This window comes from Oculina patagonica, chromosome 8, assembly GCF_052425735.1.
Source record: "Oculina patagonica isolate OP01 chromosome 8, crgOcupat, whole genome shotgun sequence".
In the NCBI taxonomy this organism is placed as follows: Eukaryota; Metazoa; Cnidaria; class Anthozoa; order Scleractinia; family Oculinidae; genus Oculina; species Oculina patagonica.
In genome coordinates this window covers 10,121,338-10,139,897 of record NC_135765.1, presented here as the reverse complement: position 1 = coordinate 10,139,897, position 18,560 = coordinate 10,121,338, and the positions used below count along the sequence as shown (strand labels likewise).

The 18,560-nt window shown below is 39.7% G+C and overlaps 1 long non-coding RNA gene and 3 pseudogenes across 1 annotated transcript; 3 read left to right on the top strand and 1 right to left on the bottom strand.

Moving 5' to 3' along the window:
* Window positions 1-670: 670 nt before the first annotated feature.
* Window positions 671-2,492, bottom strand: LOC144662585 (serpin B6 pseudogene; annotated as a pseudogene).
* Window positions 2,459-4,070, top strand: LOC144662591 (leukocyte elastase inhibitor pseudogene; annotated as a pseudogene).
* Window positions 4,071-5,150: 1,080 nt separating this feature from the next.
* Window positions 5,151-10,956, top strand: LOC144662654 (uncharacterized). The gene is made up of 3 exons (XR_013572492.1): window positions 5,151-5,792; window positions 8,605-8,652; window positions 9,724-10,956. It is a non-coding gene; the product is annotated as an uncharacterized LOC144662654 (long non-coding RNA).
* Window positions 10,957-15,352: 4,396 nt separating this feature from the next.
* Window positions 15,353-17,624, top strand: LOC144662596 (serpin B6 pseudogene; annotated as a pseudogene).
* The last annotated feature ends 936 nt before the right edge of the window (window positions 17,625-18,560 follow it).

Here is an 18,560-nt window from a genome sequence, read left to right as displayed (position 1 = left end):
AAGGGCAGGGTTAAAAAAAGTGCCATCCGGTCCTCTGAGAGAAGTAGATTTTCCTGCAAGGCAAGTAGCTTTTCATGCTGACTTGCCCGATGCGAAAGGGCCCAGGCAAGTCATCCACCAAGTAATCATAAAAAAAATTAAACTAAGACAAGCATGCATGACTGCCCTGGGCAGGCAAAATTTGAGAGCTGCCAGTCTGAAAGGCAACTGGAAATCAAGTTTTCTTCAAGCCCTAGAAGGTATGCCCACAGGTGAATAAGATTGCACTATTGATATATTTGTTGTAAGACCATGTACAAATGCAAAATGTCAATGTTTTAGAAATATCCCAGATGCTCAAGTTGAACAATTGCAAAGAAAGTCTGACAAAAAATGGTTCAACAGGGTTCAATGCCATGACCCCTGCAATACCACTGAGCTATTATGTCACTGGCAAGCAGGTTGATTGCAGGTCAACCTTCTGTCAGTACCTTCATATAGCTCAATGGTAGAGTCAGTGTTCCAGATAAGAGAAAGCGTTTCACTGTGTCAGGTCAAAAACCAGACAAGGTCAGCTACCTGACCTGACAAATTAATAAAAAAACTTCTTGTGATTCAGTGGGAGCAGAGACAAATAGACCTGTTGAAATTCCTTGTTGACATCTTGTATTAAAAATTTATCTGGAACCTTGAGAGTGTTGGGTCAAGTGATAGAATAAGGGCAATAGGTGGAGTGAAATTCTGCCACCCTTTCTCTGCAGCTTGAAGATAGTCCTTTCTAATAGAATTAAATACTTAGATTTATTATCCAATTTCCACTCATGGATTACAAAATCAATAATGCGTGAAACAAGTATCTCGCCATATTTGCACTCCACAAGACCAGTTTAGCAGACTCCGTATTCTTCTTGACCGCACAAATGATTCATAAGCAATGGAAAGTCAGCATTTTGGAAAAAGAAAAGGTTGGATAATATATCTCTCATTAGACACCCTCTGGGCTTGCCAAAGTACTACAAGGCTTGTAAAAATATACAGTGACACTACACACTAAAGAAGATATATATACTCAGACTTACAGTTCATCGCTTTGATGTGCCGAGTTGGAATTACTATCAACTCTGACAGTGTCATGTTCCTGTTCAGTTACCTCAGGCGTTTTGACGCGGCCAATAAATAAAATAACATTTGAACGCTTGTGATAGATTACAAACAAGAACGGGTGATCAGCATAGAACTCTGGAGGCATGTCTAAAGATCTTTTCTGCATAACTACTCCAGATGCTGCTGCAGCTTCTGTCCCCTGCTCGTTGACGTCAACATGTGCTTTGTGTATCACGTGAGACACATACAGGCTTTCAACTGGACTAAGCCCAGACAAGTCTGCTACACCAGGTTCAAACAAGTCACTAATGCCTAGTTTACTCAGTACCTCCTTCAGCTCAAAATGCTGACTCAGGATAAATTTAGGAATGGATACTTTCACGGTGGTGTTCTCGAGAGACATGATCCATTGAGACATCATTTCAGTGTTTATCATCTGTTCAAGTCGCGAGACTCCATTGATTTCATTGGGTAAGATTACCAACATAGCAATGTTATCACCACTGTAAGGTAGCTCTATGACTTTACAATTGTTTTCTATGTCAAAGAAGAAACTATGTTTTGAGGTGCGTGACATCATTTCAACTTCAACAACATTTTCATGGTCGCTACCAGTGTAAAATCGAGCATGATGAGTTTTCTCCTGATTAAATTCATGCAACCACGTGCCCTTGAAATAAATTGCATTAATTAACGCCAGCCGTGTATCTTGATTGACAGCCCCGGGTGGGAGAAATCCCTTAATTTTCCTTGCGGTATTTTGTTCGACCCACTCATTGATCTCCTCTCTCGCTCGTTCATAGCTCTTTTTGAAGTCGACTTTTGCAATGAGTGTATTGTAGAATGTCAGAGAGCTTTCCTTAAATTCGGCTGTCTCATCTAAGTGCTCGTGTCCCCAAATTCGATTGGCAATCTTCAGCTCTAAGTTTTCGTGCTCAGATTCCGTAATGGCCTCCTGAAGAGATTTCAATGCTAAATGAACATCTTCGAATTCATGTGAGTACCACTTCAACGCCTGGGCTATTTGATGAGCCGTGTTTTCTCTGCTTCCCAAGAACACCATTGCCAACGAAACTGCAATACTTGTTGGAGAGTAGAAGAGATTCTCATCTTTAAGTTTCTGCTCTTGGTTGAAAATCTTCAGCAAATCGAAACCAAAATCGTTGATGGTTTCTATGACCGCTCCCACCTGTTCGCTTTCATTTTGGTCTGCGAACACCAAACTGTTAAACAGTGAGAGAAAAAACACAAAACGTAAGCCGCTACCAACCATCTTTCTTTAAGCAAACTGCATCTGAAGATCAATACCATGTACCAGGCTCTGTCGATCTGCTGGATTACGTGACGCGTGACATAGTGGTTCAAACGTTTCTTGTTCTGATTGGTTGAATTACATGTTATTTTCACAAGTGCTTAGAACCGCCCCTCTTTTCGCAAGTAAGTTCACATTTATAGACACATGCTTTCATTTTTAGCCCCTTTTGTATGCTCGAGAAGGATTCTAAAATGGAAGCTGTAATCAAAGCAAACAACAAATTCACCGTTGATCTACACAAAGCTCTCAGAAATGAAGCAACCTTCGCCGGCCAAAACCTGTTTTATTCGCCGAGCAGTTTGAGTATTGCGCTTGCCATGACTTTCATGGGAGCAAGAGGAAACACAGCTGCACAGATGGCCAAGGCTCTTCACTGGGACGCAATACCCAAAGAACAACTCCACACCGAAGAACAACACTTTCTCCAAGCTCTCCAAGCGTCGAACAACGCAAGTAACGAACTGCTAGCTGCAAATCGACTTTTCGTGCAGAAGAACTTCAGCCTGGTGCAAGAATTCGTGGAGGGGACAAAAAAGTTCTACGATGCTGAAATAGCCTTGGTTGATTACCAGGAAGATGCAGAGGGCGCTAGAAAAGAGGTGAATGAATGGGTCGAGCAGAAAACGAAACAGAAGATCAAAGATTTGATTGCCGAAGGAGTCTTCAGTTCACGCACTCGGTTGACCCTGGTGAATGCAATTTACTTCAAGGGATTTTGGCAAAACCAGTTCAAGGAAATGCATACTCGCAAACAGCAATTCTTCGTCTCCGAAAGTGAAAAGGTAGAAGTACAGATGATGCACGCCACGACAAAGTTCAACCATGTTGAAGATTGCGGGGAGCTTGCTTGTCAAGTTCTTGAGTTGCCTTACCAAGGAGAAGATCTTTCCATGGTCATTCTGCTACCCCACGACACCCATGGGCTGGGCAAGTTAGAGGAAGACCTCACACATGACGAGCTACAAAAGGCTCTTGCACTGGTGTCACAGTCTCACCCTCACAAGGTGGAGGTGTCACTGCCAAGATTTAAGCTGACTCAGCAGTTTAAGCTCAACCAGATTCTTGCAAACATGGGAGCAACAGATATGTTTAGTGAGTTCGATGCTGATTTCTCAGGCATGTCACCAGGCCCTGAGAATATCTATATATCCCATATCATTCACAAGGCATTTGTGGAAGTGAATGAGAAGGGCACAGAAGCTGCAGCAGCTACCGCCATAGTCATACAGGCACGAATGGCTCTAATGAACCCTATCTTTTGTGCTGACCATCCATTTTTGTTCATGATTTGTCACAAGAAGTCCAGTGCGATTTTGTTTATGGGCCGTGTGGTGAAACCAGAATCTACTGGTAACTAGGAGTGCTGTACGCATTTGTATGCACGTTGCTACTTAGTCAGAACAGTTCAGGACTGCTATATTAGCTGTGCAACGAACGTTGTTTTTCTTACAGTCGAAAAATAGTAATAATTATATTGTAAGGGGGGGGGGGGGTAAGGTAAGGTTGTTTTCAGGTCTCTATAATTGGCTATTTTTCAGGCTCGTAATTAGTAGTAAAATAAAATTGTGATTGCAGTATATTGTTTGAACTATTTGTTTCAGCGAATGTGGAAACAAATTTCCATTCAGGAAATAATTACTATATTCCTTTCAGTCAGGGTTATCTCTTTGGTCAGGGGGTGGGCAGGACTTATATACTGGTGGGGGGGGGACAGCTGACATTTCAGCTTGTTTTTGCAGTTTCATCAATGGTAAGTTCCCTGCAAGACTGATTTCCTTGTTCTCTCCCCGCAACCCGAAATAACTTGGAAATAATTTCTAGTCCAGTTTATTTAATTGAAAATATTCGTAAGAACCAGATGACCAGTAATTAATTTGTAGTTCACTTAATTTATAGCTATAAATATAAAGTACTTAAATCTGTTGCAGCTCAAAAAAGGCTTTATATGAAAATAAATTTACAAAAAAATTAATGCATTTGGTTTGCAGAGTATATTCAGTCATGATCAATTAATTGGTCAAGTATGCAATAAAAGAAAATACACTAGAATCTGGATTTTTAGAAAATCCAATCCAAAGAAGAGTGGCTTTATAGAAATCAAAGAGCAAGACATTGGGCTAAAAATGCAATGTCCTGCTTAGAGAGGGGAAACCACCTTTGGTACTAGTTACTGATGGGCATATGCCATTGCTAGTAAGAAATAAAACTTATCTCTCGGAATGTTGTACTTACTTTAAGCAATCAAAGCCCTTTCCCCTTCAATTGAAATATATGCAAATTTGTTGTCACAAAAAAGAGTTTTTGTTGCATAGCACTCAAAATAATTATCAATGAGTTTTTGATAGTGTTCTTGGAGTGCTGTTTATGCTGTATAAATAAAACACATTTCATCAGTGTGAATGTGATGTGTAAGGAATGCAGCGTTCCTTAGACATCATGAAGGGTTTCCACGAAACGTCTAGTTAATACAGCATTTATAGCACTCTAAGAACACTGTTCAACGCTTAAAAAGATTTAATTACGATTATGCATGCATTGCGGACCTAACCTACATGCAGCCGTGTTTGCGCAATCTGCACAGACTGTTTACAGCCTCTCTGTTTTTCAACACAAAAGAAGACTAGAGAATAAGCAAGCGAAAAAAAAAATCTATATTTCTTGCTCCTCGCTCACCCCCCACCCCCTCGCACCCCTGTTTTGCGTAAGAGGGCTCCAGCTGGAGTAATAGCGGAGCTCCACGCGCCGAAGGCGCGTAGCGTAGCTCCATTGGTAACATGCGGGTACAAGGGAACAGACAGGGCAAATGGTATCCTATCGAACCGAGAAATTTTGGTTGTCGCGTACGTACGTCCGTCCGTCCGTACGCACGGATTAGGCCTGGGAACGAGCTAGGCTCCGGTGGCAACCCGCGTCTTTTAGCGGGAAAAATCATTACTATCAAGGCCTTAGCAAAAAAGTTTTTTAAAAACGATTTCTACTCAGCTAAGCTTTATATAGTAGGAAGTTTTAAACGCGAGGAAAAAAAATCATTCTTAGCTCTTGTTGACAATGTTAGAATTACATGAAGGGGAGACTAACTTGAGGAAGTCCGCTGTGTGAAAAGTCAGGAAACAATCTCACAGCATGCCGATTTACCAAGCGTACGCATGAGTTCATTACTAAGCATGAAGACTCCTCGATTGAAAAGCACACGAAGAACTCAGTTTTAAAGACAGTTTATTACAGATACATTATTTCTGGATATATTCCTCGTTTCACCCGCGATGACAACCATAGTTAGTAGAGGAGTAAAGATTGTGGCCGATCGAAATGGAAAATCTTCCAAGCATGTCCAAGCTTCTTGGTGAGTTTGAAGCAAAGACGGTCAAAGACAACATTCCTTTACGAAAACAAGGTGAGCTATTGATGTTCATTTTTTAACAGATTAGAAAAGTCTTTGGTATTTAGATTAACCAGCATTCAACCTAATACACTGTACATCATTTTTAAACGAAGCTGGGTTCTAGCTCTCAGTCGTGTACCGGTATGTCAAACAAGGACATAGACTTATGAACTGAAATTCGTCTTGTCTTAAACACGAGTTGTATTCAAAGCATACCTTACTTCTGGTTTTTCCTATCCGCGTTAATTTGTTTATTCTGTAGTTAAATCACCGAAGTAGGAAGAACACACCACTTTTAAACGTTTGAAAGAGTACAGAACAAGTAGAGAACAAAATTTACATGAAAATTTGTAAGAATGTGGTCGAGTCAGATGCAATACAGTATGGGGCCCAGTTCTCGGCCACTATAGACGTAAACTAGTATTTCTTTTCTCAGAATAACCAAAGAAACTTGAAATTTCTCCCAGAGCTTTCTACATTATTCAGCTTTTTGGTGTAAAGCTATCGACCGGTTAATAATTAATTATCCCGAACAATAATAAAAATAAAATCTCCTTTTGTGGGCCCAGTTCTCGGCCACACGGCCCAGTTCTCGGCCACCAAAAAGCTTATGCGTAATTTCCGTATAAAAAGGCTCAATTAATTTTCACAGTCATAAAATCACTCTGTAAACTTATTTATGTTATATCGATCGCAAATTATTTTTATGAGGCTTTTTGCAGATTCTTGCAAAACCGCAGAATTGTGTTGTGTGACCAATGCATTTAGATGGTTTACTTTGCAGTGGAAGGGTCTTGAAAGAGTTAGGTGTTGTAGAAATAATAAACAAGACAAGAGTTAGCTCAAAACTTAGAGATTTAATTGAACTTTATTTTTAAAACATTTCTTTCTTTTATTCTGGCTGCAGTAGATGAAATTATATTAAAAACCAAGCGCTAAGCTGTGATAGCGAGCAGGGTGGCCGAGAACTGGCAAATACGCAAAAGTCGCACGGAAAAATTCCGAAGTAAATTAAGACCAACAAAATACAAAGAATCAACGAAAAGTTAACTTAAGCAGAAAGCTGAATTATTTTACGTTTCACATGCAAAAAAATTAGCTCTTTTGGTTGGCGCTTTCGGATAAAATACGAATTTAACTGCATCCAAGAATTTCAAGGAGCCGTAAACAAACAAGATTTCGGGAAAACAAATTAACCTACCTCCGCGTAAACTCGACGTGTGAGCTTTCTATAGCGTGTTGAAGGATCAAACTAACGATACTTAGAGCACAAGAATCAGTCTATCGCAAATGTAAATCTATCGCTGGATGTAAATAACTTTTTGTTTTAATTCAACTGAGGCGTGAAAAAACGCGTTGAACACAAAGTGGCCGAGAACTGGACCCGGCCGAGAACTGGGCCCCATACTGTATAGGGGACATTGCTAGCTGAGAGTCTTAGCGAAATATAGTTTCTCCATGGCCTCTGTTATTTTTCACTGAGAACTTTGCGTAGTCTTCCTTATTTTAGTTTTTATATTTTTATCATATGAATGTTATGAGTGAAAACGTTTTGTGAAAGTTTTGTATTTCTTATCTGATTTTACAGCCTTTCTCAGAATAAATTGATTAGTTTTTTCATATTTTTATACCGTATTTAATCGATTAAACGCCTCCCTCGAATGAGCGCTACATATTAGAACAGAAATATTAATAAACGTCGCCCTCAAATAAACGCTGCATCATATCATGATGCAGCATTCATTCGAATAACAGACTCGGAAAGCAAATGCAGTAATAATCAAGCTTGAGCAGGCTAAAAAAAATATTTTTCTTGATTGTAACAAGGTTTTAAGGTATTGAAATTGACTTTTCAGGCATGCACTAAAACATGTTTCTGTTTTTTTTTTTTTAAATTTAAATGTTCAGTTACCATACTATTGTTTACAAGAAATAAATTGAATTTTAAATGAACGCCGCCCTCGTATAAACGCTTTCCTCTAATAAACGCCGCACTCGAATCACGAAAAATTAAATAAACGCTGTGGCGTTTAATCGAATAAATATGGTACATAAAAGAATATAGCACAGATTCTAAAATGTTATGCGAAAGATCATGAAATTTTCTTAAGTTATAACAACCAAGCTGATCCTGAAGTTATAATGTAGGATAAGGGCTTCGAAAAAAAATAAATTCCAGATTGCCCTGTGGTTAACAAGCAGCTCTCAAATTTTGCTTGCCTAGGACTGTGCATGATTATGTTTCTTAGTAAACTTGTGACTGTATAATTTACATGTAGACAACTTGCCTGGGCCTTTTAACCTAAATTACGCAAACAGGCACGAAAAATTAATTGCTTGACAGAAAAATCTACTTGCCCCAGATAATCAGAGGGTACTTTTTTAGCCCTGTGGCTATGAGCATTGCTTTCTGGAAGGTTGCACATGACTCGTACAATTCTTTAAGCCTTTCAAAGTTTTCCAACTTAAAGCAGTGACTAAATCAAATATTTTTGCCAATTTTTTTTCTACAAGAGAAGTAGGATTAGTTTTTGATCGTGAAAAAAATCAGTTCAAAATGGGCCTGTCTGCGATGACTCGAGGATTATGTAATTAAAAGTAAATAATACATACATGTATTATTTATTTACATGTACAACAAGTTTTTTGAGGTCAATTTCAGTGAGAAGTATTTATGGAGGGTGTAAGATGCAGTTTGAAGTTATCATTTATTTTGGTAAATCTGTTGTCTTTCTAAAACTTGCTGTTAGGATTTCCATACTTTTTGCCAGGATGCAAGTTAAGAATTTTACAGGTTTTTGATCTGTATAAATTTTGTTTTCAGTGCAGGGAAAACAGTCAAGGGGTGCAGTTAGTGAAATTGGTGATGCAGGTAATCATTACATAAGTGTCAGCTTATACCTTTCTTTAGCTAGATATTAAAGAAGCTCCATGACACATTAGTGCATGAAACTTGTTTTTCAAGTGTAAAACTTTTGGGTGTGAAAAATGGTATGCGTTTTAACCCCTTGGTAAGTTTACATTGTATATTTCCCTAAAATCCTCGTTCAATTGAGGAATTTAATATACACAATTTATGTGTAACAGCACATGTACATAAAATGTTTTTATTGTTCAAGTAAAATGTTTTCGTTGTTCATACAATGCACCCCTCCCCCACCGTGGAGGAGGGGTATGAGGGCAAAGAACCAACAAGATCTGCTACCTGACCCGACAAAATACCGGAATACTTGTAATGATTTTGTGGGAGAAGTGCAAATTGACCTGTTGTGTTTGAATTCCTTTTGTTAATACCTTAATTAAACCTTAATAGCTAATAAGCTCAAGCCCTAACTTAACATAAATTGTCTTGTTGTGGTACCAGGCAAATGTAGAAATAGAACTTAAACTCAGCTGAAATTTTACGTGAACACAAAGACTTAGTAAAATTTTAGAGCTGTTTAGGCCAGAAAAGCCAGCTGGGCTTGTTGATGAACCGGCTAAGTGTTTTCTTAGCTACATCCCTGATAAAAGTTTTAGGGAGAATATGCAAGCTTTCCTGGACTTAATCACAGTACTTTCAACAGCACCTGTCAGAGATAAATAATTATAAGAGTCTCAAAAGACACATCATTTTGTAGGGAACTCTTGAATTAAGCCGGTGTTTCACACCCCAAAACATTCATCAAAGCCTCGCCATGTGCCGGGTCTTTTTGATAGCACTATTAGTGTCTTCAGTAGGTAAAAAAAGGTTTTGCTGACACACTCACTCTGAAAGGACTTTTTGGTTCTAAACATACATGTATCCCCCAACACATTCCCTGGCCCATGCAAAAATTGGAAAAATAACTCTCTTTTTTATGTATCTGTATAATGTTCTGAATAAATTCAATTAAAATTATAAATATTCATTTGATGTCAATGATCATCAACAAAATGGTATCTGTTATTTTCCCTTTTTCAGGGTTAACACGAGTAGCAGAATTTCCACAGAGAGTTGCAGACACAGAGAGAGAGAGATAAATGAACAATCAGAATATATTATTTCTTCATTGCATGTACAACTAATACTTATACTCTGTGTGAAATACAATTTATGTGGTCAGGTGTAATTTTAAAGTTAATGAAAAAGAGCCAGATAAGGCTCATCCATGTACGTATTTCTTAAGGGATCTCTGACAACACAATATGAAAATCATCCGGCTACCCAAACATTTGTGGGAGGTTTGGTGACCTGATGGTTATTGGGTTATTGTGCTGGACTCCGGATCGAGCGGTCCGGGTTCGAGACCTGGCCCGGGCACTACGTTGCGTTCTTAGGCAAGACACTTTACTCTCATAGTTCTTCTCTTCACCCAGGTGTATAAATGGGTACCGGCTTATTTACTGCTGGGGGAGGGGGGGGGGGGTTAACCCTGCGATGGACTAGCATCCCATCCAGGGGGAGTAGAAATACTCCTAGCCGCTTAATAATGCTGCAGAAACCTGGTTACGCTCCAGCCTGATGAGCCACTTGGCTCAACAGCAGGCTTTACCTACCCAAACATTTAATTCCCAGTGCCCACACTGTGAAGAACAGTTATCATGATAATGAGATACACAGTTCATCAATCTCTAAATCAATCTCACATGTTGCAATACAATAATAACTGATAAAATGTATGTTGTTCATAGGCAAATTTTTACTTCACCAAAACCGAACTCAGTCATTAAATAATAAAACATTAAACACAGCTGTTTTGTTTTGTGGGTGTGTCTCACAGATTAGTTATTTGTTGTTATTTATAGTATCGGGAAATAATACTGTCACTGTTCCAATAGGGCCCCCGTTTGAGGGGGGGAGGGGGGGGGGGTGGGACAAGCTACATGCAAAACTTTCCAGTTGTATGCTATGTACAGCTATAACATACCAGTTATGGTGGGTGTATGGATATTTTCTAGAGCAACGCTTTCTTTGTTCTAGTTTCTCTTTGAGAGTTTATATATCTTTGGGAGGTTATGCACAAACTGCTAGATGATCATCCTCTTTTGATTGATCAACTATTTTTACTTTTATTTGGTGCTGTTGTTCATGGTGAAAAACAATACATAATATATATAAAGAAAATAACACGAATAAAAAATCATTCTAAAAAAAATGTAAAGGGCATATAACCGGGGAGCTCCGCTTTTAGGCTTGCCTAAATCTATATATTATTTTGACCACTGTTAAGTCTAGGATCAGTAAAATCATTTTACCTGCAAAAAAACTTTCCTGGGCAGGGGCCCGTTTCTCGAAGGTCCCGATAAGTTTTCGCACCCGTAAAGCTATAGCAAAATCCTGAACCTTAGGATTATAGAGCTGTTTTATTCCATGATATTTTTAATATAAACGGAGGTTCCCTTCATACAAAGTTTCAGGCCAATACACTTTGTTTTTAAGATAGAGGTAACTAAAAATGTCTTTACGGGGGGGCCCGAAAAGTTTACGGGTCTTTCGAGAAACGGGTCCCTTTTTACTAAGAAGAAAGCTGCGAGATACTAAAGGAAACAACTTTACATGAGAGCTGTGTATTACACATGACAGAGTCATTTGATAAGTAATATATCAAACACGAGCCCGGGGGGGGGGGGGTACTCCCTATAATGGCCTATACGGGGAGGCTCCGCCCGAAAGGGGTACCTTTTTCAGGCTTCAGGTATATAAAAGGGTAGGGATTTCAAAAGTTTAGGTATACGAAAGGGTATGGGCATTTAATTAAAATATTTTGAACAGATGCAATTTATGGCTGTATTATTTCAATTTATTAAGCGCTACATGGAAATGACAAGAAAACGTCATGTTTTAAGCCTATACCATGACTTTCAGGTATATGAAAGGGGGGGTACCTTTTTTCATTAAAAAGTATACAAAAGAGGTACAATTTCTGGCAAAATGGTATATAAAAGGGTAAGGGGTAAGAGCTCGGGGCGGAGCCTCCCCGTACAAAACTTTTTTGAGTACCCCCCCCCCCCGGGAACACGAGAGACAGTGTTTTATCAGGATATGCAAACACCGAGAAGTTGAGGTGTTTGGATAGCCGATGAAACACTGTCTCGAGTGTTTGTTATATCTTCTCAATTGAAACAAAAACTACGGAGTAAACGGAGAAATAAAACCTTAAAAAATCTATGCTAATGAAGACCAGGTATCCAAACCTCCTTCACGGTTATTATCTTCTTTGTTTTAACTTGATGAATTTTTAATGAGTTTGAGAACCGCAGCCAACTCCGTAAAATCAGGAGGTCAAAGAGGAAAGGACGAAACACAAACATCCGACTTTTTAATACAAACGTAAAGTCGGTTAATGGTGCTGTAACGTGGAGATCCACAAACCACAGGCTTCCCAAGCTCAAAAGTCGTCTTTTTGATGTGTTTTTGAGAGCCCTTCGGGCGGCCGACTCTACATACATGTTGTATGCGACAGCTTGTGTATATAGAGAAATGTATGGGAAAATTACGGATTCTCTAAAATCGGGTAAATAACTATCTATTTCGAAATAAAGTTTACCTACCTCAAGGTAAACTTTATTCCGAAATAGATAGTTATTTACACGGTTTTAGAGAATCCGTGATTTTCCCATACATTTCTCTATATACACAAGCTGTCGCATACAACATGTATGTAGAGTCGGCCGCCCGAAGGGCTCTCAAAACCCCCGGAGGGGGGGGGGTACTCAAAAGAATTTTATACGGGGAGGCTCCGCCCCAAGTTCTAACCCCTTACCCTTTTATATACCATTTTTGACAGAAATTGTACCCCTTTCGTATACTTTAACTGAGAAAAGGTACCCCTTTCATATACCTAAGAGACATGGCGTGGACTTAAAATAGGACGTTTTCTTGTCATTTTTATGTAGCGCTTAATAAATTAAAATAGTACAGCCATTAATTGCGTCTGTTCGAAATATTTTTATTAAAGGCCCTTTTAAATAGCCAAATGACAGATTTCCATACCCTTTCATATACTTAAACTCGTGAAATCCCTACCCTTTTATATACCCGAAGCCTGAAAAAGGTACCCCTTTCGGGCGGAGCCTCCCCGTATAGGCCATTATAGGGAGTACCCCCCCCCCCCCGGGTCAAAAACACATCAAAAAGACGACTTTTGAGCTTGGGAAGCCTGTGCACAAACAGGCCACTAGCACTATGAAGTAAAATAGCAGTGACCAGTATATTGCAATTCATGAGTCTTGATTGGTTAACAGGCAATCATAAACATGCGCGCGTATGGGAAACGCGAACGGCGCGAGGGGCCACGCGAGAAAAAAAATCGATTTTTCCTTGCGCGGCCTTCTCGCGATCGCGCACACAAGCAAGCACAGGGCACACAGAAATCTCTAAAATCTCAAAATCTCTACCGTGCAAAATAGTCCGGCGGCTTAGCTTCTGAAATGTGCGATTTTTGATACAAGCATCAAACTTTGCAGGATTACAAGCATTCACATACTAATCAATTCTTGATATAGTGCCATTGTGCCAACGCCAATTTCCTATTTTCGGCTAGTAAACAGCGATGAAATTTTCAGCCAAGAAGCCCCTCCCACACGAAGTACTTTTTCTTGTCCTTTTATACACCTTTTATTGTAGATTTTTTTTAAAAATACAGATATGAATGCTTTAAATTAGGCTTACAATTGTTTTGTTTTTACCATCTTTTTAATACCAATAATTCACTAGGAAATTATTGCATGGAAAAAGATTTTTTCGTTCCCTGCCCTCTGCTCCCTCGCGTCTTTCGTTTTGCGCTAGCGTCCAGGTCTCTCGCGATTCATTCTCCGATCCCAGCGTTCAGGCGGTGTTGGACACGGTTCACGTGACATTTTTCGACCAATCATTTGTCACCTTGGTGGAAGCAATGGCGGACAATTTTGTCGCGGGATTTTAAGAAGGTCTCATCTTTTTCGTGCGATTCCGGCGAAACTTTAACGGTTGTTACAGATTATTTTATTGGAGCTGGAAGAATAATACCTAGGCCAGTCATCTGTCAAGTTCTGAATTAAGGGAAGCGATTTTTCTCTCAAAACTAGTCGATTGAAATCATGCTATATGGTAAAGGGTTGTTTGGCGCAAGCGTTCGACGTCGATGAACATTTGCTCATTTTTTGACAAACAAGGATCAGTACTGTGGATTATTTTTGCATAGAACTTAAGTTCGATAGTTGAACTTTAAGAAAAGTACGGTGGGCCCGGGCGGGCCCCGCCGTTTTAACGGTCAAATTTGGACTTGAAGTTGGGGTTTTTTCCTTGATATGTTACTCATTTCTCTTCCATTTCGCGGCATTTTGCGGGAGTTGATGGTGTGATTTCTGTCGATGTTCTTACAGGACAAGGGCTTAATTTGGTACTCCCGTTCACGTGTATTTATATTTTAATGTTCACTTGCCATTTTTGTTATTGTAGTGTTTATATCATCCTTTTGTTTGGCCGATATTCGGCATGTCGGAGCGATTGCCCAGCCACAGGCAGTTGAACTATAATGCTCCCGCAGTCCCGCAGTCGACGAATAATTATCCTTCGTTCAACATACTTTACACATGTATTACATTTATCGGCTTCGCGCAACACGCTTTAGTAAGAACGAGAAATTTGCATGTATTCCAATTATACTCCGCGCACCCGCTTTAATTAAGAACGAAAAATATACACGTATTCCACTTATCCTTCGCGCAACATAAACAATGAAAAATATGCATGTACTCCACTTATCCTTCGCGCAGCACGCTTTAATAGAACGATAAATATACATGTGTTCCACTTATCCTTCGCGCAACTCGCTCGAAGAACTAGAAATATGCATTTGTTCCACCTATCTATTCAAGAAGACGAATATAAAGTGTTTATATATCATCATTTTGTTTGGCCGATACTCGGCATATATATCAAAACGGCCGTTGGGCCCTCCAAGTAAAACAACTCAGCGAAAATCCATCAAAAACCACGATAGGGCGAACTGCGTTGGCCAGCAGTACATCGACGTACTTCATTCATTACTCAACATTTCTGAAAAGCAAAGCGCCAAAGATAAGTTCAATTTTAGCCCGTTTACTTCGATCACAAACGTGCTAGAATCGAATAATATTCCCAATAGTCGACGAACCGCGATGTTTCGAATCCAAAATATGAGTTGTTCCACCGTAAAATGTCGCCTTTATGAATCCAGCAATACGCATCTACGATCATCTATAGGTGCTACTAGACTCGCGAAAGATTTGATATGGATTTCCTCCGATATTTCTTTCAGCATTGGAATATCTTCGCACCGCGAGGAGATGTTTACAGATCGGCGATCAGACGATAATAAGTGCAATTGAAAATTTCTTCCGGCATGCTTTGCGAGTCGTGTCCAACACCGCCCAGCGTTCGCCGTTCGCTAACAGAAGAAAAATTGGAAAATGTAGAGGCTGTGAACAGTCTAAATTACACCATTTCATTTCTAAATTTTGTACGTGCGACTTGGTATCACTACCTGACATATATTGTCTATAAACCAGGACAAACAAATATTTCACGAAATTTCATTGATTTTAATAAATTACGGTTTCCATGGAAACTGGCGTTTTTCGGGCTTGGCTGAAAAAACTTCCGTTGGTGACCACTTTCATTGTGCCAAGTTTCATGCTTGTATCAAAAAGTGCACAATTCAACTAAAATTTCGAGCTAAGCCGCCAGACTAAAACGACCTTCAAAGCAATCGTGTAAGCGTACGTGATACAGCGCCGTCATGCGATACTTGTTTACAAAGCGTACGTGACTTCCTGGTTCTGACATGGTTGTGTTATCTGCATAACTGCTAAGTGCTGAAAATCCCCCTCTTTTGCAAGATAGTTTTGTGCTTTTAACGGGAGAGTGAGTTTCTAAAATGGAAGCTGTAATCAAAGCAAACAACAAATTCACCGTTGATCTACACAAAGCTCTCAAAAATGACCAAAACTTCGACGGCCAAAACCTGTTTTATTCGCCGAGCAGTTTGAGCATTGCACTTGCCATGACTTTCATGGGAGCAAGAGGAAAAACAGCTGCGCAGATGGCCAAGGCTCTTCACTGGGAAGCAATGCCTAAAGAACAACTCCACACTGAAGAACAACACTTTCTCCAAGCTCTCCAAGCGTCGAACAACGCGAGTAACGAACTGCTGGCTGCAAATCGACTTTTCGTGCAGAAGAACTTCAGTCTGGTGCAGGAATTCGTGGAGGGGACAAAAACGTTCTACGATGCTGAAATAGCTTTGGTGGATTACCAACAAGATACAGAGGGCGCTAGAAAAGAGGTGAATGAGTGGGTCGAGCAGAAAACGAAACAGAAGATCAAGAATTTGATTGCCGAAGGAGTATTCAACAGTCTAACTCGGCTGACCCTGGTAAATGCGATTTATTTCAAGGGCTTTTGGCAAAACAAGTTCAAGAAAAGGCATACTCGCAAACAGCAATTCTTCGTCTCCGAAAGTGAAAAGGTTAAAGTACAGATGATGCACGTCACGGAGACGTTTAACCATGTTGAAGATTACGGGGAGCTTGCTGGTCAAATTCTTGAGTTGCCTTACCAAGGAGAAGATCTGTCCATGGTCATTCTGCTACCTCACGACACCCATGGGCTGGCCAAGTTATAGGAAGACCTCACACATGACAAGTTACAAAAGGCTCTTGCACTGGTGTCACAGTCTCACCCTCACAAGGTGGAGGTGTCACTGCCAAGATTTAAGCTGACTCAGCAGTTTAAACTCAACCAGATTCTTGCAAACATGGGAGCAACAGATATGTTTAGTGAGTTCGAGGCTGATTTCTCAGGCATGTATCCAGGTCCAGAGAAGCTCTATGTATCCCTTGTCATTCACAAGGCATTTGTGGAAGTGAATGAGAAGAGCACAGAAGCAGCGGCAGCTACCGCAGTAGTCATGAAGGTGCGGAGTAGGGGCGGGGCTGAAATGAATCCTAGATTTTGCGCCGACCATCCATTTTTGTTCATTATTTGTCACAAGAAGTCCAGTTCAATTTTGTTTATGGGACGTGTAGTGAAACCAGAATCTAATTAAGGGTGCTTTATGCATTTAAGCCCAAAATAATATATCTACACTCAACTCTCTCTAAGACAGACACCTTCGAGACCGGCCACAGCTGTCCGTCTTAGAGAGGTGTCCGCTCTGTAGAGAGTCGAGGTTACATGACACCAGTAAATTTGAGATAATAAAGCTAAACCTTTTCACAATGCAACAGACCTTTGCTAACTGCAACAAGACTAAAATAATAAAAGGACATATTTGCTTGTAAAAGCAAAAATTGGAACTACCAATTTTGGAACGGACTAACTTTGCTTTAGGTCGATACGAAGTTTGAAAGTATTTTCACTAATTAAACATGATTAAAAACACTTCTCAAGTGTCCATTAATGATTTCAAAGTGTCCGTTGTCCGTCTTAGAGAGGTGTCCTTCTTATAGGGGTTTGGTTACAGTAAAATGACTGAAAAATGGCAGGGACCATCACTAGGTGTCCGTCTTATGGAGGTGTCCGCTAAGAGAGAGTTGACTGTATTTGCAAGTTGCTACTTAGTCAGAACAGTTCAGGACTGCTACAGCTGTATGTGTACTCTCCATCGAACATTGTTTCTTACAGTCCAAAAAGTTATAATTATATTGTAATTGAGTGTGTGTGTGTGAGGGGGGAGGGGGAGGGGGAGGGGGAGGTAAGATTGTTTTTAGGACTCCATGATTGGCTAGTTTTTGGACTCGTAATTAGTAGTAAAATTAAATTGTGATTACAGTATATTCTGTGAAACATTTGCTTCAGAGAATTGTGGAAACAAATTTTCATTCAGGAAATAATAAATTACCATAAAATTCCAGAGATAAGCCCTGGTCTTATGTATTTGCTCAATACTCCTTTCAGGTGGGTTTATCTCTTGGGTGGGCGTTTGGCAGGGCCCCTGCCAAACGCCCACCCAAGAGACTGGGCTTTTATATATGTGGGGGGGGGGGGGCACCTAAGGTAAGGGAAAAGTTAGGGTAAGGCTCTTGGACAAAAATTTGTGTTTTTTAAAATCTTTCCGTATCTGTACTTGGGTAGGATATGTGGTCACTAAGAAGAAATGCGTATTACACATGTCCGATTCATTTGATACATGTAGATCAACTCCATAAAATCTGGAGGTCAAAGAGGACAGGACAAAACACCAAAATCCAGCTTTTTAATACAAATGTTCAGTCGGTCCTCTTTACTGGTGCTAATACGCAGAGATCAACAAGCACACCACTATGCTGACTATGAACAAAATATAAAAATTTATTAAAAACAAGCAATGGTATATTGTAATTCCTGAGTTTTGATTGGTTAACAGGCAATGGTATATGAGCTCAAATACCATGGATCATAAATATGGTAGGTGAACAAGTCAAAGAGAACAGCCTGGGAGAATATTGTAATTCTTTTCTGTTAAAAGCATAAGTGAAAATAATAATAAATCAAAGCCTTTTCGAGCCACGACTGAATTTTTTTCACCAAGTTTTACGGTTGGTTTTCATATCTTGAATATATATGAGCGGCAAATGTTCAAACATTTCTTTGATGCAATTAAAAAAGCAAAAAATTAAAACGAGCAAACATGCGTGACAATTGCAGACAATCGGCGGTTGACCCCACAATGTCTATTACATTGATATAAGATCTTTTCATTTTACGTGACTGAGATTGTCGGATTAGCTCACTCGTGTAGGTTTCAGGATGGAGTGTGAGAGGTCGTGAGATCAAAACCCAGAAGTGTTTGTTCCTTTTTCCTATTTTTTCTGTTT